Here is a 26,339-nt window from a genome sequence, read left to right as displayed (position 1 = left end):
AAACAAGAAAATCTCAAAATTACGTAATTAATCAGAAAAAACAAAGAAAAGAAAAAAAGAAAGAAAAATTAAAGAAATTACCTTTTGTTGTTGATTAAAAAAACATCTCAGTCAAGGTCAGTTTATTAGCTTTTCTGTAGCTTTTAGTCATATCACATTATTTTTTATTATATTATTTCTCTTCCATACTAACTGTTATTATTTGCTAACAAATGAATCATCAGATGGCCTTGTTTTGTTGTTTATCAATGTTTTCAATAAATGAGGTCCTCTAGTAGGGAAATATCATTTAAATTTTCACAGACCTTCAAAATAAAACGCAATAAATTCCTGGAAAGTAAATCCAGAAAATGTATGAATGGAATAAACCCTGACAGCCAAACCACAACCAGCCAAAACAACAGTCACATGCATATTAATATCAAAGATTGATCTCCAGCACCACCACACCTCTATACATTTAATCAGCCCTCACATTCATCACATCCAGCCCAATCTGCTGCAGGAAGCGTCCCGAGTACCCCTGACAGCTCTGAGGTGACATTGGCAGTGACGGGACATTTAGGATGAAGCTGTACAGCAGGTTCAAGAGGACTGTCTGGTGTAGTCCATCAATCTGACACCAAACCTCAGAGCCATTTACTAAAAACAAGCTCGCCAGCAGCTATGCACACTCACACACACAATGTCACGTCACATCACATGAAAAATGTATTTGGTAAGCTGCTGTACCAAGTCACCACTGTGCTGCTGATCTTTACGATGTGAGATTTTGACTGTTATTAACTTTCTTTTAAATGCACTGTAACTCAAGATAAGAACATTGTTGAGCACGATGTTTGCTGCTGTTAAAAGGGCATTTATTGAATGTAGATCACCCAAACGATTGTGTGTGAATTCATTTGAGGCTATCACAGGCAAACAGTCGCAGCGTTGGATTAAAACCAGCTGACAAAAGCAGCTTCTCTAAATCAAATGAAGTAAGCCGCTTCAGCTCAAACGCTGAAAATTGGCCTGACTCGGAGAAGATACTGTTAATTGTTTGGAAAAACAATCAGAACTAAGTAGTGTTGTGTTTACTGGAGGCTGAAATTGCCTGAAATATACGATGAATCTTTGATGAGCAAAATCAGATTTTATCAGTGTCACTGTTACTGTAAGCATTTTTGCATTTCTACCCTGTACTACACTGTCATAAATGTTCCTTATACTGTAGGCTTTCTCCATTACTTAAAGTGCCCTGCAGACATATTTTAAAGTATTTGGAAATACTCTGCTATGACTAATGCTTTAGGTTTTAGTTTACCATGGTTTTCCTACAAAAAAAGTTAAAAACAACAAAAAAGATACATTTCTCTTCTCTCCTACTTCTACTTCTACTTCTCTTCCTGGTTCTACCGGGCCCAAAGCTGTCTGTTTCGCCTCCACCGAATCGGTGCACCAAAATTTGCTCGAGGTAATTAATGTGCCTTCTCTGTTCTGTTATATTATCTAATAAAAATAATAACAACAATAAAACACTCAGTCTATCAAAAATGCAGTCATAAAGGCAGGCAATAAAACTATATACAAATACTAATAAAACTACATAGTAATAATAATACGATAATAACAAAGAGAAAGGTGGGGCCATTTAACTGAAAGCAGATGAAATGATCTGTGATAACGCTGCTTAACTGCTGAAATGACTCCTGGATAGTTGTCAGAGCTGCTGAGGCAACTTGAATGTCTGACTGATGGAAAAAGTCTGACATGTTTGTTGCAGATGGATGTTACACATACACGTGGAGATCCAGCGTGAGCTGATCTGAGCACACTTTTGCGTTTTCAACCCTTTAGGCCAGACCTGGGCATTGGGCGGCCCGCGGGCCACATCCGGCCCGTTGACTGTCCTCGTCCGGCCCGCGTGAGGTTACCCAGAAATTAGAAATGAATATAACCGCAGTGCTTTTATTTTGAAGGCGATTTACGTATAACTGAGTTACCTGAGGTACCTTGTCAAAAACACCTATTGCTTTTTGCATAAAGTTAATAAATTAACAATTAACATGTTAATAAATTCCTTGGTCACCTTGTGAATCCACCGTAAGAGCTACGAGGTGGGAAAAAATTAACAAGCATTAGCATTAGCACTTGAGCAAACAAGCACTTTTACCATAGACAACAAATATAGCCGCTAATATATATGACAGAAGAACATAAACTTTAACAAACCCTGTTTCCTGTCAGCCACTATAGAAGCCTTTTTGATACTTTATATCAACTTTATATGAATCACAACGCACTCGTTATTATTTACCGTTCGTTTTTCATTTAACCGTTCCACTTGTTATTTCCTGTCTCTACCTTTCAAAATAAAAGCACCCGTTTCACGCTGGACAGCACATTTTCAAAATAAAAGCATCACAACATTGTAAAACACCTAGAAAATGTACAAACATGAAAAACAAGCTATATAATACAAAAACACCTATAGGAACCTTGCTAAATGTCATTTAAAGAGTTTAAAATAAATGTTAGTGATTGGAGTATTTACAACTTGTTACTGCTGTATTTGATTTACTCAAAATTAGCAGTCTTAACATAACATGTATTCTTATCAGTAGCAACTCAAAACCAGATAATTTACTGTATTTCATAAAGCGGTTAAATTAATACTGAGCAGAATTTTGTTCAGAGTTTTGGTCCGGCCCCCGTAACTTTTGTGTTATTGGTCATGTGGCCCCTTGGGAAAATTAATTGCCCACCCCTGCTTTAGACGGAAACACAACGGTGGAGCAATTTTAAGATTTCCACTCAGGAGGGTGGTTTAATTTTTTTGTGTCTAAACGAAAGGTACATTTGATCAAATATTTTGTCGTCTTCACCCAAGAGCGTTGTTGTGTAAACAGGCCCTCAGGTGAAGTCTAGCCAACAAATCAGAATGATAACACTAACTTTATGCTACACAGCTCTACTGTTCACTTTACACAACTTGCTGAGTATTTTAGGTGTTGACCCTGTGGGTAGGACGGGTTTAAGTTTTATACAGTCCGTGTTTAAAGCTTACTAGAAAATACCACTAGTTCAGGTTAGTGGGTCAAAAGTGACAAAGCACCGTTATGAAAAATTATTAATTACTTACAAAAATAATGATTGCAAAAGTCTGACTTCCACCTTCACTTTCTCTCTTTTTTCTCTCTGAAACTCACACACACGCACATCAAGAAGCCTCTTTTATTTACACACAACACTAGAGGTGGGAGAAAAAATCGATACGGTATAGCATTGCAATATTTTGCTTGGCAATATTATATCAATTCATGGCCGCCAAGTATCGATATTTGGCGTTCTGACAGCCCACTGTTTTGCCATTCCGGAGGCTTTAGCGGGCTCACTTTTAGAAATATACTGGACATACTGGTACCATATGAAACTAGGAGATCTAAGGAATCTATTGGCACCATGTGTGTCAAGATATCGTGTTGGAAAATTGTCAAAATAACACTGCAAAGTTAGGCTATCTTTTGATGTCTCATGGTGATTTTCAAAGTGGTCATGTGACCTCTGATGTCATGCTATCTCAATAAAAATAGGCTCTCAGGGTTCCCACTGGGTAGACTCAAATTGTGGAGAAATAAAAATGACTGACGTGAGATGAATAGACTGAGATTTTCTTTTATTTGACAAAACAATTCTTGATTAAATTTAATTTTGTGGACACAAAATGCAGTTAAGCAGTTAAATACTCACCTTATCGCAAAATGCTTAAAATCGAAATAATATCATATCTTGACTCAAGTATCGGGATAAAATAGTATTGAGGGGCCTCTGCTGATTCCCAGCTTTAGCTGACACTCTCTCTTTTTCTGTCTGAAACACACCACCTCACCACTCAATATTCCTTGTCTCAACCCATGTCTTGCCTTGTCATTGGCTGAACATTGGCCAACAGATCCAGATATCTAATAGCTATATATCTAGAAGGTTTTGGTGATGCATCTGCTTGCGTCTTTGAATACTCCACACGTATTGATACTGGAGTTGGGACATACTTTTACGTAAGTTTTAAGCACAAACATCTCCACCTTCAGTAGAGGAATGTGAAAACAACCCTTTCGTGACAAACTTTGCACGGAGACAAGTCAGTATAGTCAAGGTTAGACATTTCAGGGGACGTAAACAGAAGAATTAATTTTTTGAGAGAAGCTGTAACATGCTTATATAATATGAATTATTGAAACCAACACTTTGGCTCTCTTGATCTGATCAATTTTTCAAAAGACGGAGGTGAAGAGAGACCTCCCAGGGGCAGCTACTCAGAGGTTGATCCTTGGTTGATGGAGTCATGTTGAGGTGAGTGTGCTCTGCTATTAAATGCAGCAATATCACAGTAAACCCAGAGGCTGTCTGTTTTGTAAACACGGTGAAAGGTTATTCCAGTACTGCAAAAAAAAAAAAAAACACAGACTGTATTGACCAGTGTTGGGTAATAGCAGCAAGATACACAGAGAGACAATCAGCACTGTGCACTGTTTCATACTATCACTTCTGTACACACACACACACACACACACACACACACACACGCACACAGGTAGGGGAGCTGGTCCGCACATTTACTCAGGAAAACACAGAAGGAGCCAGAAAATAGGTTAGTTCAAAGCAAATTCTCCTCAAAGTCTGTCTCTCCTAATCTGCTGTGGACTCTGTGATCTAGATTACCTTTTAAACACACACATACACAACCACACACATACACACAATTCGGGGCATCACTGCTGCGCAATAAAGGTGATAAAAGTATTGGTCCGGGGTTTGTGATTAAAACAGGGACTGTTGTCGTTGCTCAAATGCAATCAAGACACAAACCCACCGTGTGATCACTTACTCACTGCTCAGCTGCTCTTTCACACTCACACACACACACACACACACACACACACACACACACACACACACACACACACACACACATACACACACATACACACACACACACACACACACAAAGTGAGACAGCATGAATAACTACAGTGCAGAGGAACATAATTAGCGAGCCATGGACCTGGAATCTGATGAGGATGCAGCCGGTAACCTTGATCTGCTCTGTGTGTGTATTTATGGACAAAGCATATGTCAACAAGCATGTGCTGTTGGTTTTATGTGTGCATATGGTGCCCATAAAAGACTGTGATTGAAAGCGTGTATATATACGTAAATCTGTGTGTGTGTGTGTGTGTGTGTGTGTGTGTGTGTGTGTGTGTGTGTGTGTGTGTGTCCTGACTCCCATAAAGCAGTGGAGTGATTGAAAGGTCTGAATGGTAAAGGTGCACTCTGGGGAATAGGGCTAATCTACATAATGGCGGAGCTATATTAATGGCATCCTGATGCACACGCAAGCACACACACACACACACACACACACGCTGGTGTCAGTTGAACGGGAGCATCTCTCAACCCCCACACATCCAGATTTATTCCTGCTGATCTGACGGAGCCAGTGACAGTTATAATGAAAACATCTGAGTTAAAAATGCTGCAAGGAAATAATTCATTTGTATGTTTTATTTGAATTATACCAGCTGCTCATTTGATTGTATTGATGATTACTTTTAAAGGGCAGTTTTTTAAATGCAGGTTTAAGTACATGTTTGTTCTCACATGATCACACTCACTGATTAATGCCTGATTATTACAGAACAACCTTTCTGGCGGCAGATTACTACCACTCCACAGATATAATTACATATCATTATTTATTTTTTCTCTGATAAAATCAAGCTGCTCTCTAAAGGCAATCCTTCCTGACATGAAAAATATCTGTCTGCATCCTTTTCTGTGGAACAATACTGGCTCCTAATATTGAGGTGGCCGCTCCAGAAATGTGCTCAGCTTGATGAGAAATGTGCATTTGGGGAAATGCTTCTGCTGCACAAGGAGCCGGAAGAGATACGGGAGAGGCAGTAAATGGCCGTGTGATCAGTGGGAGCATTGTTCGGTTGATTCAGGAATGGGTATCCTAATTCATCCAACTAAAACTGCACACTAATATGAACCATTGCACAAAGAAGCACTGTTGTACTGATCAATATTCACCTGAAAATGCCAAAATATATAGTCTTGATGTATTACAGGTGTGGGACATTGCATCTAGTCCTCGTGCATAAATGTCACAACTCTAATGCGTCTGTGATGTCCATATCAAATAAAATAAAGTCTCATAAACTATTATTGAATTCTAATACTTTAGCCACATTAGCACTCTGCTACAAGGATTGTTGACTGTGTGATAAAGTTACATACACTGTAAAAAACTCATTTTTTAAGTTAAGGCAACTGAACATTTTTTTATGTGCAATGTTGCTAATTTTTGCTTGGAAATCTTAATTTTTGTTGAGAAAACATAGTATTTCATGTTTAGGAAAACTTCTTATTAATTGAAGGAACAAATGCATGAGTACACTAAACAGATTTTTTTTATGTTGACACCACCCGACAAGGGGTAGGTAAAACTTGTGCAACTAGTTCACTCATTTTTTGAAGTTGAGGCAACTGAACATTTTTTACAGTGGTCGATTGGTTTAACATTTATCTAGAGCTGAAAATATTAGTCAATTAATCAACTAAACGTTTCAGCAAACAATAACAATATTAATCAAAATCATTATCAATAAATCCATGGAAAATGTCTAGATATCAGCTCTTAAATGAAACTCTTATGAGCTATTTTTGTTGTTATCATTATAGTTGTCCAAACAAATGAATCTGTGCTAACACTAGAGTTCACATTAATTTCATACAGAAAATACAGTGCATTCATTTTAATTTCACTGTATTAAAACATACAAATATGAGCTGTTATATAAACAGTCTTTAAGTGTGCAAGTAGGAGAGGAACGGAGAAAACCGAGGTTACTGGTGTGATCCCTGCTGGGGCCGGCAGTGCTGACAATCCATGCACTCACAGAAATGTAAAGTGCCTTGAATAAAAGTGTTCACAACATGGTGCATGACTAACAGTTTAAAAAGAAGTGTGTGTGCGAATGTGTGTGTGAGTATTACCATGCCTTATTGTTACTCATAATTAATTTCCTTAAACAACAAAAGCAGTAAAACAACAGCAGGAAAGCGACACTGACACACCCTACTTTGGAAAGTCACGCAGACATACGCAATCACACACTTAACATCAGGCTGCACTGTTTGTATTGATAACCTGTTTCAACAGTGCAATGCATTTGTTAAGCTGACTCCACTCTGGAAGGCACAGCACTCAATGAAACAATGAATCTGGAAGCAACAAGCATCAATTACAATGAGAGGTGGAAAAATACAGCCAGTGTATTAAACCAGGCAAGATTAAAGTCCCCTTAAAAACACAAGTATTACATATTTGCTGTCAGACTTTACTGCATTAACGGACAACTTTGTTTGCTCAATGAACGATGTACAGTCATGGAAAAAAATTATTAGACCATTGATTTCTTGTTCATTTTAATGCCTGGATTAATGATTTTGGTTATTATCAAGAAAACCATGGAAAATGTCTAGATATCAGCTCTTAAATTAAATTCTTATGACCTATTTTTGTTGTTATTAATATATTTGTCCAAACAAATGTTCCTTTAGTTGTACCAGGCATTAAAATTAACAAGAAATTAGAGAAAACAAGGGTGGTCTAATAATTTTTCCATGACTGTATATTGCCATAAACATTTGGCCAAACAACAAATGCGTCTATCTATACACGATCAACCTGATACATCTCTACCTGGTATTACCCTCTGAAATCCAAGCAGATTCTAGATTCTAGATTTTTTGCTCTTTTTCACAAGTGCAGCTCTATGGAATCAGCACAATCCTGACTAGTGACTAAAAGTGACCGATTCAAACTTTTTTTTTTTTTTTTTTTGTAGAATAACACAGTTATATACCAATGACATAAATCATGAAAAAAAGAAAAAAAATGCAAGTTTAATTCCTTTGATAAATAATTTTAGAAAAATTGGAATAAAATGGAATCTATATATACAACACGTTTCCAAGTGCCCACAAGTGAATATTGGAGAAAAAAACTGGGTCTCCACATGCTTAACATATTGAACTATTTGCATTTTTACAACCTCTCTGTGTGAACCGATTTTCACTAAATATTTGTTAGTCACTGTTCGTCTCAGCAAAATCAATCATGGTTTCACTGTGTCATTGAGGAGCAGAATTTAATGTTTTTAACAATATCTAGTTATTACAAATGGTTTTCTTTTTTGGCAACGTTTTAAATGAGACATGTAGAATACAATATGACAAATATCACAATTTTATGCCTTGTTTTGTTTACTTTCCTAACAAATGATCCATTCAAGGACTGTGGGAAAGTTCATATCCTGACAATAATGCCTGTTTTTTAGATTTTCTTTCTAAAATAAACAGTGTATTTTGGGGATCTTACAAAGAAAACATATGTTTATGTTTAATGTTTCACACCGATCAGACCACAATCCATCCTCAGTGCAGTGGGTGCATTTACACATGTACTTTCATGACGTTTAGCATTATCCATTTAAAGTCTGATCCCCCTAAACCAATGGTGTGAAGAGGGTCTTTTTGTCCAGGTTGCAGTGTCCTTCGCTGTCTGACGTACTTCACACTCACTGCTGCAAATGCGCTCCAAATGAAAAGCTCATTTGACGGCTTTTATTCTAAAGTGGCAGGTATTCAATTTGTGTTTTAAAATTAATCAGTTAATCAAATGATCTGAAAACCATGAAGGGTTTTTGTCAGCAAAGGTCATAAGATGACTCATAACTTTTCAAGCACCGCAGAATGTGCTTCACTTACACACCAGTCAGTTCCAAGGTACGTGTGTGGGCGACATTTCATTCAAATAACAAAAAATCCAGCTCTTTATGTAAAAAGCCATGGCCTTGTGTACTTCACTGCTACATCATTATGACATTGTGTCACAGCAGGCAGAACTACACACACACACACACACACACACACACACACACACACACACACGCACACACAACTAATAAACCTTTCTGGCTTCTATTCATCGGAAATCACAAAGCTGCTTCACGTCAACACTTTTGCAAAGCTGGTTGGTGGTTGCTATGTGAGTTAGGACGTTGGCAACCTGAACCGTTTATATGCCAGTTTCCATACCAACACGCACTGTCTCCTAACTATAGTCCATCTCGGCAGCATTGAGAAGTGAGTAGAGGCGGATGAGATGATGAGAAAAATTTAAAAAAGGAGAAGAAAACCTGCTGCTCTATAGAAATCTCTATACAGTTCAACGCTGTTTAGAAATCCCACCTGCCGAGCAAAACACAATAGCACTGCCCTGATAATGCTTGTGTGTGTTTTGTGTGTCGGATACACTTTGAGGTAATTTAACAGTTAATTAAAGTGTATTTCTCTGCATTTATGTGGTTTACATGAACACATATGTCAAGCAGGTGGGCAGGAATTAGCCAGTTAGCTGGACCCGACTAAGGTAGGAGGTAGTTCCATTTAGGGCTGGCCGATATATCAATATAAAAGATATATATCGATATATTTTTTAGATGTGATATGGAATTAGACCATATCAGATATATCATTATAGTTTTAATTTTTTTTATTTCTTTATATATAAATGCTGCCCTTACAAGGGTTTGTCATATTTTTTAAATATTTTTTATTGAGTGTGTTTATTAGTTTTTGTTTGCAAAAAATTACAGCAGATCAAACAGTAAGAGATTGTTACATGGAACAGAGTAAACTTTTTCTCCCTATTCCCCCTTCCATCCCCCCACCAAATAAGTATAAAAAACCATGTTGAAACTATAAACACAAGATGAAAGTAAAGCAAAAATAGATACAAAACAAAATATAAATAAATAAATAAAAAGATAAAATAAAAAACTAACTAAATAAATAAATAAAAACTAAAAAATAAAGTCGTAGGGTTTGTCATATTTACTTATTTTGTAATGTTCGTTATTATTTTCTCATATAAATATATATTTAATTTATTTCAGAAAAAGATTGGCCTATTTTATTTTATAGGCCATTCTTATTTAAGATATTTTTTTATTTAACTGTGCACTTTATGGAGCTTTGATTTAAAAAAAAAAAGGTGCTCCTGTTGTTATACAGTATTTATGTTCACTTAAATAAACGGCTTCAATAAAACTACTTGTGACATGACTTTGACTTTAACTGAAGATTTACTCTCACTTTGCGATAAAATATATCGGGATATATATTGTTTATCGATATTCAGCCTAAATATATCAGGATATGACTTTTGGTCCATATCGCCCAGCCCTACTTCCATTAAAATACATTTATCTTTTAAAGCTGAATAAAAAACAGGTTTGCTTTGTAAATGAGTGCTTAAACACTAAAAAGGGAGTGTTCAGGGTAAAAAGATGTGGAGTTGATCCGCGGTGCTACCAGGCTGTTGATTCGCTGAGCACGTGGAGTAATGATGATAATATTTATGGGGAGTTTTGGGAGAGATTATCTGTTTTTTGGACATGAAAAACTGGCAAAAGAAGACAAGCCAGTTTTTAGCTCAGCTTCCAGCAGCAAAACTGGCACACACACACACACGCACTGCTGGCATTGTTCTTTGATCAGTCTTTCATGACATCAGTGACTGCTGCGTAATAACTGGAGTGACCCCGGTCTGAGCTGACTCTGACATTGTAATAGTTTATAAGAACATTATCATAAGTGATCCTTTGATCCATGTTAGAGTCACTGTCACTCACTGCTAATACAGAGAGGCTCCGAGGGGCTTTACAACAACAACAACAACAACAACTACAACAACTACTTAGCACTGGTTTAAACTGAGTGGGAAAAAACTGCCCTGTCTTCCTGCTGAAGATCACTCTGTTGATGTCAATTTCTAACCTCTAACCTAATGTCTCATTTTTACAGCTTAAAGCCAGGTTATAGGTCCATCACATTTTATTCAGTCTTTGTCACTGGTTTCATGATGATTCACTCCTCATTTTTGCATCCTGAGGATTATATCATTGTATAAATCTCTCTATACTGTATATGTGAATCTGGAGAACTACCAGAAGTTTAGATTACATCAAATTAGATTCAACTTTACAGGAGTACAGGTACTTGGACAACGAAATGCAGTTTAGCATCTAACCAGAAGTGCAAAAAAGGCAGTAAAGTGCATATGAACAGTAGTATATAAATGTATATAAATAAATACTACCGGAAGTAACCGACTGATTGCGGTAGCATCATCTGTACAATACCACTGCATATGACTGCAAGCTGTCCTAAGAATTGTACAATGTTGTACTTTTACTTTAATTTTTACATAAGAGCTGTTTTAGTAACTATTAAATGTACTAATAATTAATCAATAATTATTTATACATCTATTAGAAACACTTTACAAGAACAACATTTGGGTTGCCAGGTTTTTGAAAGATCTCTTTGGTCTTTGGTTCTGCTCCAGAATCTCCTTTGCATTTTTTAGCTACAGCACTTTAATTAATCAGGAACACCCCTCCAATGGGCCTTGATGGATGCAGGTTAGACCCGTTGCCGATTACATTACTAAATGAGTTTCTTGGTTTCTACTCAGCAATCATGTCTGCAGTTATACATGTTAGTAAGTCATTAATAAAGGGTTTATATAGCAATCCATTACATCTGTTGTAATAAATTAATATACACACACACACACACACACACATGAGCTGAGGTTCAGTGTTTTAGGAGCTGATGAAATGTTGTAGCTCCATCTTGGGAGCGATTACTTGCTCAGAGAAGCGCAGAGAGAACAACAGCCAGCAGAGCAGTCACAGTCCAGGCTATTCAAAGAGCAGCTTGCTGTACAACAATGAGGCAAACCAGGAAGTGCCATGAGCCTGCATTCTACCAAGCATTCCAGCAGGGGGCGCTAAGTGTGGCTGCAAAACATTTCTCTCCATCCATTTCAATGCAAAATGAGAAAACTTCTCACTTGATTTATTACCTCAAAAAATTTTTTAAGACAACACTATGGTCTCAATCACTAGTAAAAATCTTCTTCAAGACAATTTGATATTAATAGTGTAAATAATGGCCCCATTTATAAGAAAATAGAAGATAAAGAATCTTATGATTTGGTGCGTGGCTACCTTTGATTGACAGGTCACTAACAAGGTGAGCAGTCATCAGGAGAGGACAAGAACAATGCGTATCCACGGCAACGTGTCAATAGAGTTATAAATAACGTTATATAAATATAAAAAAGGACGTTGACCGGTTTGGTCTCATAACTTTGACCATTTCACTATATTTTCACTTAATGACAATTTATTTGAACTTTTGTTCATTAAATGTCTTGTTCAGTGTTTGGTTGGACTAACAGACACTCCAAGGAGTCCGAACAAGTACAACATTTTGTTTTTTGTTTTTGTTTTTTGCCAAAATGGACATCCCAGTTAAAGCTCCAGTAAATCTAACATGAATTAGCAGCCACTTCTCTCAGTCAGGTAGAAGTGTAGAGAGGCATGTAGTCAGTGTCATCAGATTCCTCTCGCTCCTCCGCAGTCCAAATATGGTCTGCTCCCCGTATCGGAAACAAGATGGCGACGAGTGTAACGCTGAACTCGATTCTTCCAACAGGCAGTCAACAAACCAATGGGTGAAGCCACGATCACTACATCCTTTATTTATACAGTCTATGTGTACAAAGTCATGAGGCAACATGAGATGGCGGATTACCAACCACCATTATGGTGATACTGGAGACCAGGTTAAATGAAAACATCCCAACTTAGCTTAGCTGTGGAGCTAACAGGCTGCATCGTCCCCACCCCTGACCCCACATCGCATCCGCCTGTGCCTCCTCTCTGCCCAACACTTTCTCACTGTGCCTCTGCTAATCGAGTAATCTCTTCCAGGATGGAAACAAGACTCTCTAGGGACCTATCCCTTACATCAATGTCATATAAGCAGAATATCAGTTCTGGTCTAGGTCTTAATTTTGACGACTGTCATTGCTGAATTGTGGTTGATAATCAGCAGTTGAACACATCATTTATCTTTATCTCAATGGGGAATCCTGAACTTTACCCACATTTGATTTTTCTACACCCACGCTCAGACACAGATTCACATATATAAGCAAAATATACTGGAGTTAGACAAACAATGCAGCTCAATACAGTACAGCTGGTGACTGCACTAAACAAAAGAGATGAATGGCCATTAAACAGGCAGAACATACAATCACAAATCCAAGTTGTTTCAGTCTGAGCATTAGATATGTGTTTGTACTGTATACAATAAATGCAGGTTACAAGAAAAGAGTGCCAACTTTTTTTTTGACTAATTGTTGTGCATAAACAATGCAAATAAACATGCAGATGGCTGAACACTGTTAACAAGCAGTGGTGGAAGAAGTATTCAGGTCCTTTACTTAAGTAAAAGTACTACTACCACACTGTGAAATGACTCCACTACAAGTAAAAGTCCTGCATTCAAAACTCACTGAAGTAAAAGTACAAAAGTATCAGCATCAAAATGTATTTAAAGTATCAAAAGTAAAAGTACTCGTTATTCAGAATAAAGCACACAGATTCTTATTTTATATCTTTTATATTCACTTTAAATTGATCATGTTTTTTATGTTAAATCTTGACCTGAAAAGTAACTAAAGCTGTCGGCTAAATGTAGAGGAGTAAAAAGTACAATATTTGCTTCTAAAATGTAGTGGAGTAGAAGTATAAAGTCACATATGTGGAAATACTCAAGTAAAGTACAAGTACCACAAAATTTGACTTAAGTACAGTACTTGAGTAAATGTACTTAGTTACATTTCACCACTGTTAACAAGTCATGTAGCCATAAAATCTAAATATGTTGAAGCAGTGCTGTGAAATACTGCCCCCAAAGTTTTTGGAGCATGTGGCCAGTAAATACAAATTGCACCTTTATTACTACTTGCTCAAAGCTACTACATAGAACATTAGTAAATTAGATATTACCCCTAATAATAATTGTACAACTTTACAAAGAGAACCCACTGCAAGTGCTGCCATAGAGGTTAGTGCCTAAGAAAAAGTACAAGGTACTAATCTGTCTCTGCAGCTACGTGGAGAAGCCACACCCACCTGCACTCTTTATACAGCTTAATAGTGATACAGAACACAAAGTTTATGTATAAAGGTATTGAAATGTGCGCATGTGTCTGTGTTTGTATGTGTAAAGGAGAGCTCCTCTCCTGTCATAGTTAGCTGCTTCCTTCCTGATGTGCAGGCGCACGGACTCACACACACATTTCCTTCCTTTATTATGAGGTTGTGTTCATGTCAGAGGTGAGTAGGAAACAGTGGGCAGTTTGAGGAGTTGGTGATTAAACTCCAGAGGATGGGGAAGTGAAAAAGAGATCGTGAGATGAAGAAGGAGACAGAGAGATGGAAGGAAGGCGACAAACCTGCTAATGGGAAGTTAAAGGTGGTGGGGAGGGGGGGCTGACCCTGGCAATCATCGTCACTGTAGCCTCTGGTAATGTCGGCGTCAGCTAAAAAGCTAAAAGGTGTCACAGCTGACACACAGTTGTTGTTGTTGCATGCTACAAATAGTAGAAAAAATACACACACACACACACACACACACACTCACATACACAGGTCAAATTGAAAGTCAGTGCTGCGGAAAATCTCCAGCAGTGAAAAAAGGTAGAAATAAAGAAGAAGTTAGAGCGAGGTTAAAAGATGGAGAGAGAGAAAGCAAAGAGCCTACAGAGGCAGAGAGAAAGCAGGAAAAAATGACGCTGAGAGAAACACTGCAGCAACAACAGCAGCTGTAGAAAGAAACCAAAGAATAATAGATGGAGAGAAGTCATGCAGGGGCAGTGAAAAACAGGAGAGACGAAGGAGCACTGCAGCAAACCAGCAAAACTTCCTCCTCCGCCCCTCTCTCTGTTCTCTCTTTTTTACTTTCTTTGCTCAAAACTACCAAACAACTAACGAGGTGTGGGCGACAGAGCCCAACTGTGCCGCCCTGCACTGTGCATGTGTTTGTTTGTTTGGGGGATGCAAACTTTATGTGATATCTATCATTTGTTGCATTTGCACGTTTGCATATGGGAGTGTTGCTGGTACCCAGATAGATCAGACGGAGAATGTCTGGCTATATTATTACCTCCGTGCTCTCTTTCTCCATTTCTATAATATAATAGGTTCCTCAGATCAACCAATCACAGCGCAACACTGAGACTATCTGCTGCGAGTCTGTGTTGAGCAGATTGAATAGATGCTACAAGTGGTAATGACGACGACAGTTTGTGTGTTTGTGTGAGCGTGAAATAACCACGCAGACTCCGATTTGTTGCTATGGCACCCCATCTTCCTGAGGTGCAAAAATCACAGAACAATTTATACCCACAATTTCCTCTCTATAATGAAGCAGTGCATGAACTGACCCTGGCATGCTCCGACACACACAGGCACACTGTTGCAGGACTAAACTCAGCGAGTAGATGGAGTTATAATAGAGAATAACCACATTTGCAGAAGGTGTAAATTACTCTATTCCATATACTGTAGAGCATGTAGTCTAGTGTGTCTGTAACTAACTCCCAGACAGACATCCTTCAGTACAGAGAAAGTCGGTTCAGACAGTAAAAACTCTGCCATTAGATAGCAGAGGTCTGGTTTATAGCTTGAGGAGGAAATTATTCACTTTCACAAACTGCCAGAGTTATGTGCAAGACTGCAGAAATATCAGATGGGAATTCTATTTACAAGTAAAATACTGATGGAAGATGTTTTACTAGGCAGAGGAGAGTGAAGAGCAGGAAGTTGTTATAGCGTGTAATCCAACTGTGAAAAAGTTTATGGCACCTCAAGATAAAACAGGAGATCTTTGGCAAGTAGCAGTAGCAGTAGTAGCAGTGGTGGGAATAGTCGTGGTAGTTTTAATACTTTTGTTCATATCACAAAATCCTTCCTCGGCTTAGTGAATCAGCCCAGAATTCATGTTCTACATGTTCAAATGTTGCTTTGAGAAATCTTTGGCTTAAAGGGCAGTAAATATTGAAATTACTTTTTTTAGATTTGGTTTCTTTTTGGTGACAATCACAATTTATCAGCACACTAATGTTTTCTCATATTATTTCTCATTTATTGTGTTTGGTAACCAGTGGTGTAATGTAACTAAGTACATTTACTCAAGTACTGTACTTAAGTACAATTTTGAGGCACTTGTACTTTACTTGAGTATTTCCATTTTATGTAACTTTATACTTTTACTCCACTATATTTAGCTGACAGATTTAGTTACTTTCCAGGTCAAGATTTAACATAAAAAACATGATCAAATTAAAGTTAGACAAAAATTAGACCTCAAAACAGTATATTAAGTAGTTAAAATGAGCCCTACCTTGAGAAAATAAGAACGTTGCTTACATAAATGCATCAATAATAATAATAATAATCCAATAATATTTAATATATAGAATATATAAAACAATCTAAGTGGGGCCATTCTGCATAACAAGTGCTATTACTTTTGATACTTTAAGTACATTTTGATGCTGATACTTTTCTACTTTTACTTAGATACGTTTTTTAGCGCAGGACTTTTACTTGTAGTGGAGTCATTCCACAGTGTGGGATTAATACTTTTACTTAAGTAAGGGATCTGAATACTTTTTCCACCACTGTTGGAAACAAGCACTAATGAGGTAATACACACAACTCTATATGTAAACTTTGCATTTTTTCAAATACAACCACAAAATGTTTGGTGTTTTCATCAGTGCTGGGGAACAAAAGCTATTCTGAGATGCATCACAAGTTTTTCTTGATATATCTTGATGCAGAAAAGTCAATAATCAGAAATTAAAAACTTAACTGTCGATATTAGGATCAGCTGTAACAATTTTGTAAACCAAGGCTGTATGTAGCGTAGGATTGAACTAATGTATTAACCCTATAAAGCCTGAACCATGAAATAACTGCCAGGAATTAGAATTTTTTAAAATAGGTTTATTTCACCTGCTGACAATTTAAAAAAAAAATTGCATATATGAATTCCAATTTGTATCATATTTAATATATCAGGTCTTTATGTGCAATTTGTTGCTCACGGATTGTTTTGTTTTTTAACTAACAAAAACAAATAAAGCCTAACAATTTTATCCTATTAAGACTTTAACTTTCCTTTTAACATTTTCCTCAAACATGCAAAATAACAACATCATACATCTGCTGATATGAAGTTTTCCTGCAGCAATGACAGATCCACCAGTGGAACCTGCGTATCATTTTTGCTACATCTGGTATTTTTGTGCAATTTTTTGCTTTTTTTAATCTTCAACACATGTATACATCAGGTTTTTCAGGAAAAAAATATCACACTGATGATGTAGAGATCCCAAAAACGTATATCAAATATGATCCACTTGGCTTTATAGGGTTAAGAAGCTACTTTGTGTGTTTTAGCTTTGAAGCTTCTGTATGGAAGCTTTTTGGCATCTCTGGACAAAGAGCCACACTGGAAGCCAGTTGTGTCTAAAGAAACTTAAATATTTTGGGAGAAAACGAACATGAGAAACCAAATTTCACATTTCTTGTCCTAAAGAAAGACAATGGAAGTACATCCATGTGTTTATTTCAGCTATAGATCATTACTAATATATGTTTCAAAAAGTGGCAATTAGTCATGCAGTGAGAAAAAATAAATCATGCCTCCAATTAAAAATTCCAGGATGCATTAATAATAATTTTATAATTATATCGTAGCCCTCTGTAATCAAATCGAATCATTAAGGGGCCTTGAGATGCCCACGTCTAATTTTTCACTTGATTATTGACTTACCAGATCATTTGATTAATTCATAATCAGAATAGTTTGCAGCTCTAAATTAATAATCAGAATTATGATCTTTTTAAATCCTCTGTTAAGTATTTGTTCCAGCCGAGATGGGTGGTCTGGCTGTGCAGCCTAAAACTCTCCTGTTGGTGAGAGCGAGTTGACACAGAGAGGAGAGTAATGACAGAAACATGTAAGCAGCAGCAGCGAGAGGAAAGAAGTGAAGCACGTCCTTTGAAGCTGTGACGCAGACAGACAGTCAACAGGTCAACACAGAAGACACACTAACCATTCCTAAACACACAACGGCAATTATGGGTGTGACACACACACACACACACACACACATACACACACACCCTCTGCCTCGACATGTCATGAACATGCATGATAGATACACACACACGCCCTCCACACACATCCACGCGTAGATAAACAGACCTCAGTCTGACCTCGCTCCTCTCTGGCCTCTTCCTTCCTCTTTACCTCACATTTTCTCACTTTCCCTCGTCCTTCCTTCCTTCCTTCCTTCCTTCACTCATTTTTTCTTTTTCTCTCTTCTGCTCTCTTGCTTCAATTCCATTTTTTATTCTCTCTGTGTTCTCGCTGCAGGTTTATAATGGGAAACAAATCAGTTCTGCTCTCAGAGTGCCCCCAAGTGTACAAATACCCAAACTGCACAGAGATGCATGCAGAGTGGCTGCACCTCAAATCAAATCAGTTGCACATTTGACTTTAAAAACATTCTGGAGGCGTCATTTAAATTCAATGTACGACTGGAATTTTATTTGATTCTCCTTTTTAAGTTTCCATCTCTCATGTCTTGTATGTAGTATAAAAGTGACTATATGGTGTGTACTCTGCTCATAAAAGAACATAGATGTTGTCATTAAAAGAAAATCCCCACAGCTCCTGAACACACCATGCATTATTACTCTAATTCTCATTAACATTATTGTCAAGTACTCTGCTCCCTTTGCTTTATGAAGACTGACGACCACAGTGAAAACCAATTTTTGAATTTTCTTGACAATTTCTCCCAGGGGTGCAGTAATCCTGCAGCTGCCACTGCAGAGCGGAAATGAAGAGCAACTTCTGCGCTGACTTCATCTGAATGCCCCCGCATCAATTACAACATCGGTCCACCTCCCCAAAACAAACTTCAAAGTCGAACAAGTGCTCTCTCTCTCCCTCTCCTACACACTTACACATCTCTATAAGGAATAGCAATGAGGTTATTGTTTCCATTTCAAAGGGAAGTGCCGGGCCTAAAGAGGGGAAGAATTAAACATCACGTCTGTCCCCAAAAAACAGGATAAATAAGACAAAGACGGGAAAAATAAAAACAGGACAAGAAAGAGGGAAGCCTAATCCATTGAGAGGCTTCAGTGCCAAGTAGGCCAGATTTACAGTACAGTATGTTGGCACTCAGTCTGTGAATATGTGCTGGCTTTTCTGTCTTTCTTTCTAATCTCATCCTCTCTCTGTTCATGCTGCCGTCTCCTCATCTTAGTGGCATTTTCTCTTGGGTGAATCTGATCGACTGTGACATAAGTACTCTAGCATAAGATCTTGGGCGTGCATGTGGACGAGCACACGCATTTATGTATGTGCTTATGTGTGTGTGTGTGTGTGTGTGTGTGTGTGTGTGTGTGTGCTACAAAGGATATATAGTCTCACAGCAGGAATTGGCTCCAGCAGGGAATCCTCAGCGGTATGATGTTGGTACTGAGATAAAGGGCACACCCTATGTAATGCATGTGTCTTCTTGTGTCACTGTCGCCCTGTGTGTGTGCTGCTGTGTTTGTGTTAGAAGTGGATCATCTTTTATTGGAATACCTGTCATTTCACACAATTTATGTGTAAAAAAATACAATTTAATGTGACCTATTATGCTCATTTTCAGCTTCATAATTTGGGTTTCTACTAGAATGGTCTGTCTGAGACGCACAGTGGCGGACTTCAGGCTGTCATAGGGGCAGGGGCAAAGAAAATACAAAGTTCACCAGCGTGCAAAACGTTAAGCGTGTCGGTGAGCCTTTAGGGCTTTGTAATGTCTCGCCTCCACTATGAAAGTGTCCGAAGCGGGATGCTCAAATGATCACACCAATTTTCCACCTCCAGAGGTCACAGAGGAGGAAAATTGGTGGGACTGTTGGACCACTATGAACAAGCCATCGGGGCGAAGCAGGGTATTTGACGTTGCGTGTGACGTCTAACACACCTCCCACTTGGTCTGACAGTCATCCAATCACTGCTCACTGCGGCCGCCCTTGCTAACTGTGCACAGCGTTCGCTGTTTCTTGTAAACAAACCGGCATGCTAACTGTACACAGTGTCCGGTGCTTGTTGTAAACAAACGGAGGTCACTAAGTGAACGCATGCTGCAGCACATACACACTGTATTGATACAGAGCTAACTGTGTAGCCTATTAGCACTGTGCTACTATGCAGCACTGCTGCTGCTCTGTCTCCTCCCACCTCGTCCTGCGACGCCAGACTGCACTATGAAAGGGCCTGAATATCACTTTGCCTTTGCGGGATCACTATGAACGCCCTAAGGCTAAAAGCTGGCACAGATCTTTCTGGCAATATAGCAGGAAATTTGTGGGACCTCACTATGAAAGGGGCTTTTGTGACACTGCATCAAATTTTCTCCACTGGAAAGGCACCTTAGAGGGCAATTTGTCATGTTTTATCAACAGTGAATCTAAGAGAGCACCTTGTCTGCGCAAACATTGGTGCCAATGTAGCGTCACCCTCCCTTTATAGGCTCGGTCTGCTCTGATTGGTCAATGTTTCTTCTGCATCTGCACTCTCTGTGTCTCTGTAACATCCGTTATTTCACCCCAAGAAATGTCTGTCATGAAGTATAGAAACACTTTTTACTGTGGAAAATCACCAGTTAAAGCTTCAAAACCAATATGAAACATGTTCCAGCATGAATATGATTTGAAAATGGTGAGAAATTAACAACATCAGCTACCAAGATTACGTGTTTCCCTGATGTTAGCATGCAGCTGCACGTAGCAGTTTATGTGGTGCAGACACTTGTAATACAGTATATTGAAACCTGTAACAAGCGTACGTCAGGTAGAGCCAACAGTAGGAAACACAGTTTGAAACAGGCATAAACCTTTACGGTTTGAGGTGAGGTTTCTGCTCACAGTGATGACATTCACATCCATTTACTGCATTGTTTTAAGCTTTGGTCACGTTTAATATGAACATCCGACATTGTAACATGTATATGAGAGAAAATTAGGAAAAGCTTTCCCTACTTGCTGGATATAAAACTGAGAGAAATTAATTCAGTCTTCATTAAGTCTTTATTCAGTCTAATCTTTTATGTGTTGCGTATCTCCCCTGTTGGGCCCCACTGGTCTACAGTAATACAACCGCAGATAAAACAGGGAATGAATGCCACCAGGTAAACACCAAGACAAAATCTTTTTAATATATATACTGTCTTGTGTAGAGGTATTTATCGTCATATCGCCAAACCTCAGTTTGAGTATTTCACCAGATCAAAGTTGAGCTGGTACTCAGTAGTCTGTACCAGATTACATTTTGACAGCAATATTCCCAATCCTGCACATCACAGAGATTAAGGGATAAGGGAAGTGATTCTGCTCCGTGATTAAAACACTTTATCTCATGATTACTGCAGCCAGGCCCTGCTCATGGCACTCAATGTTAAAGTACTGACAAAATGTACAGTGAGAGTGGATACGTGCGTGTGTGTGTGTGTGTGTGTGTGTATCGCACTCTATCTCGGTGACTGTGCTGCCTGTCCAATCTCCTCGCCACTGCTGAGGAAATCAGAAATCATTTTCTCTCCAATTTTCCTCACCTGTCATCTCCTCTCTGCACCTCTCTCTCTCTCTCTCCCTCTCTCTTTCTTTCATTCTCGCCGGAAACGATGTAACTAAAGACGATTCTATTTTCTGTTGCTAACACGGTTTTCCACTTAAAATATTTTTTCACAACTTCTATTGGATTACAGGATTGATAGAAAATCATTTGTTTCTGCCTTTTATGACCATATTCAATACTTCCCCGGTCACAGCACCTGTTAACAGACAGACACTCACTCAATTACACACACACACACACACACACACACATACACACAAAACACCGTCACAGAGAGTGCAGAAAGTCACACTTGAATGCACGATTACACGCGACAAAAAAATGCCTATATGCACTTTCATGCCAGTTCTGACCACATGAAAACAAATGCCAGTTACACACACTCGCATGCAAACACCTTCATCTTTATCAGGGTGATGAGAAAAACAGTGCTAGAAACCTGCTGTCTCCATGGTAACATGGTCATAACAACATCCTCTGCTGAATCCTCCCGATATCTCCCCCCTTTGACTCCCATCCTTTCTCTTTATCTCATTTGTCTCCTTTTTTCTCTTCTGTTCCATCCCCTTGATTTTGCACCACGTCTTTTTCATTCCCTTTATCACTCTGCTTCTGTCACAACTCCATGCTCTCTAAACTTCCCCACTTAGCACCTTTCAGCCTGCTTTTTCTCTTGTTACACACTATCTTTTCTCTTTTCCTCCACAAGTGCTTTCAAGCCTGAAACAATAGTAGCAGAGATGCAGACACATACAAAGCCAAGACAGACCAAAAGACAGCTGAGAGGACTGAAATTGAAGACGATGCCGAGAAGCAATCTGGTAAGGACAGAATTGTGAACGCATGTGACGTTTTTAGAGCAATATCCAGACTTTTTTGTGCATCCAGTTAAACATTTGCTTCAGCACTGATATCTTTCAAGCCAGCCCTGGAAAAAAATGCAATACAATACAGTGTGATACAACAACATGCAATACACTATGATGCAATTCTGTGTGCCTTTTCACTGAAACACGGCTTAAAATGGTACATTTGTAACTGTTGCATGTGTAAGAGAGGGAAGGTGTTAGTATTCTGGCTGGATCAGAATATAATTTCTTTTGGTAGAAAACATGAAAACGAGTCACTATGGAATAAATCCTTTAGTTAAAAACATGTTTCTGCAATATCTGAAATAAATTATGTCCATAAAAGACCACTTGTGCAACTGAATCCCACCATAGTGACTCTTAACAAGTTGTTTCTTGTGCTGGGTCTTTGATTAGGAATATTTTATACGACAAACATACATGCCGTGAAGCTGTGACCTAGGGCTGGGCAATATATAGATATAAAAAATATATCAGTATATTTTTAAATGTGATATGGAATTAGACCATATCGCATATATCAATATAGTTCAATTTTTTTCTTTCTTTATATATAAATGCTTTGTCATATTTAGTTTTTTTTTTTATGTTTGTTATTCTTTTCTCATATAAATATATTTATTTCAGAAAAAGATTGGCCTAATTTCATAGGCTATTTTATTTAAGATATTTTTTATTTAAATGTGCACTTTATGGAGATTTGATTTTTTTAAAAAGGTACTCCTGTTATACAGTATTTGTGTTCACTTAAATAAACAGTTTCATTAAATGGCATGTGACATGTCATATTTGGCTTTGACTGAACATTTGCTCGCACTTTGCGATAAAAATCAGGATATATATCGTATATCGATATTCAGCCTGAATATATCATGATATGACTTTTGGTCCATATCGCCCAGCCCTACGGTGACTGTGCTGAAACTGCTCCAGCTGCTTCCAGCCTGCTGTTCAGAGTTCAGTTGGTCTTTTCTTTAATTTGGGGCGAGAAACGTAACATGTGGGAGCCTTTGCTCTCCCACAGGAGGGCTGCCAGGTAGGGAGACAGACGGGACTACAGAGAGAGAAATCTCTGGAGGAAACATGAGAGAAACTCATGGTGCAAAAGGAGATGGAAAGGAAATTCTCAGATGTTAAAAAAAATGAAAAGGTCCTTCCAGGTTTACGATACACTGAGGTGAGTGTGTTTAGTTCTGCGATCTCTTAAATATCTTTCTGCTGTAGCCATTTATTGAACCACATTATTCTGACACCCGGGTTGGGATGAGTGTAACACCCGCAGCTGTTGTGTGACGCTGGGAAGTAGCCTGACAGACGGCAACAGGATGACACTCCGAAGCATGTCAAATCCAATGGATTTCACTCTGCGCTCAGTTTGATTTGCATACAACTCATTCAGCTGTCAATTTTGAGACTGTGCAACTTTGCAGATAACAAGAAAGGAAGCCCTGCTGTTCACTCACATCATGCAGGTTCAAAACAATCACAGTTCTGGCTTTGGATGCTCACAAAACTTGTTTTTCCCCCATAATGAATATGTCCCTGTTTGCTCTCTAGTCTTGACTGGCAGTTTGAAATATATATTTAATTTTATATATATATATATTCCTTTTTTTTTAGTCACATTGCTTTCATTTCATTCAACTAAATGACATTGTAACATTGTAACAATATCTCTTCAATGCCTTAGACTACACTCTTCTCTTCCGTAGCTACCGCTGGTGTAATGAGCTACCAAACTCCAGAGTCCCTCTGACTCTTTAAGAAGAGAGTAAAGACCCAGCATTTTCATGACCACCTTCACACCCAATTAAATATAATCATGACCATAATTAAGACCAGGACAGTATTTGAGCTAGAGTTAATGATGGCACTAAATGCTACAGGAGTGGAGCAGTGAGAGCTCAAAAGAGAGGAACAACTGTGGTGTTGCTGTGTCTGGTTGCATGAACTATCTTTACTTTCAAACATAATGGTCCCTTGTGCAAAATATTTCCCCAAAACTAATTCAGGAGCAGTGCATAAAGCCTCTTAGGTTGCCTCTAAAGTGTTTGGATTTAATACCATAATACAGCACATGTACACTTCAGTTACAATAGTTATGCTTCACTCACATCATCATCCTTTAATGTTACTGGACAGTGTTATTGTCCCTGTTTGCTTGCTGCAAAATGGACAACGAAGAAAATACAAAATGAAAAACAAAGCCAAACTGGACAGAAGATGAGAATGTTGTTCTCTATTTAAAGTGCAAGCAAAAAATATTTAACCCATAACTTAACAAATACACACAAAAAGTAACTGACAAACTCAGTTAGGGAAATCTTGCTGTGAAGCAAATTAAATGATAAAGAAATATGAAACGATTATTGTGACAGCAAGAAAGTTGCAGAGGTGTGGACTGGAGTCACATGACTTGGACTCGAGTCAGACTCGAGTCATGAATTTGATGACTTTTGACTCGACTTGACAAAATGTAAAGAGACTTGCAACTCGACTTGGACTAATAACTTGTGACTTCACTTGGACTTGAGCCTTTTGACTTGAAAAGACTTGCTACTTTCCCTAAAACCCAAAGATTAAAAAGTCTGTTACTAAGGAGCGCTCTATCTCTCTGTGTGTTAATGTGTGCATCTCCCACTGTGTGTGTCTGTGTGTGTGTAAGTCTGACATATGCTGTCAGCACAACATCCAATCACATTCAATCCACATTATTTTTATTCAACAGCATCCATCCAATCAAATTGCAGGACAAACAATGAAGAAGAACTGTCAAAAAACGGCACCAGTTAGCAAAAATGATACCAAAGATAGTTTTTTTTGGGTATAAAACAAAAGTGGTTAACAAAAAACAAATTGCAGTATGCCCTTGTTATGCACTTGTTTTTTTTTTCAAATGTATTTGAAGAATGTTCTTGCAAAAAAAGTTTTGATAAATAAATACAGATTTTCAAAGCATACATGATCTGTGTAAATATTATTACTAAGTGGTTAAAAGGACTCGAAACTCAAACTGTAGGACTTGGGACTAAACATGAAACTTGCCTTTCTTGACTCGAGACTTGAGACTTACTTGTGACTTGCAAAACAATGACTTGGTCCCACCTCTGGAAAGTTGAAAGCCAAACATCAGCAGAAGTCGACAAAAACTTGTGAGTTGCAAACAATATAGCTAAAATTTATATATGAGTTATGTTAAAGTTGGGTTGGCTACCTAAAAAGATGTTTGTACAAATAATAATATTATAATGTTAAAGATAGCTTTAACAACTGTAAATGGTGGCTTTGCAGGAGGAGGGCCACCACCGAAAAAACATAAATTCAGCCTTTGTCTTAGGTTCCACTAAATGCTGCAGGAGCAGAGCCGATAGAGCTCAAGAAAAGAAAGAAAAGAAAAGAAAGAGAGAAAGAGAGAAAGAAAGGAACAATTGTGGTGTTTCTGCACTGTAAAACCCAACTTGTTGTTTCAACTTAAATATTTGTCCATACTGCGATATAACTTTATGTCAAGACAACAATGACAATGGAGTTAACTCAAATGAATCTTGCTATTTGACTCAATATTTTAAGTTAAAATTACTTTTTGCACAAATCTTTGCTGTATTGAAAAGGAAAAATTTGTTATGATAACAACCAAGCAACATCTGCTTTCATTAACTACCTTCAGTTTCACACCTAATTTGGTCCCTTGTGCAAAATAATTGCCAAAAACTAATTTAGGAGCAGTGCATAAATGATTTAACTTTAAACTTAAAGTTTTCTTATGATTATAGTGAA

At 38.0% G+C, this 26,339-nt stretch overlaps 1 protein-coding gene across 2 annotated transcripts in view; it reads right to left on the bottom strand.

Annotated features, from left to right (window-relative positions):
• Positions 1-26,339, bottom strand: part of LOC131970546 (cGMP-dependent 3',5'-cyclic phosphodiesterase) — a 223,692-nt gene that overhangs the window by 150,878 nt on the left and 46,475 nt on the right. The window lies entirely within an intron of this gene.

This window comes from Centropristis striata, chromosome 4 (genome assembly GCF_030273125.1).
Source record: "Centropristis striata isolate RG_2023a ecotype Rhode Island chromosome 4, C.striata_1.0, whole genome shotgun sequence".
Classification (NCBI taxonomy): Eukaryota; Metazoa; Chordata; class Actinopteri; order Perciformes; family Serranidae; genus Centropristis; species Centropristis striata.
This window is presented reverse-complemented; position numbering and strand designations above follow the sequence as displayed.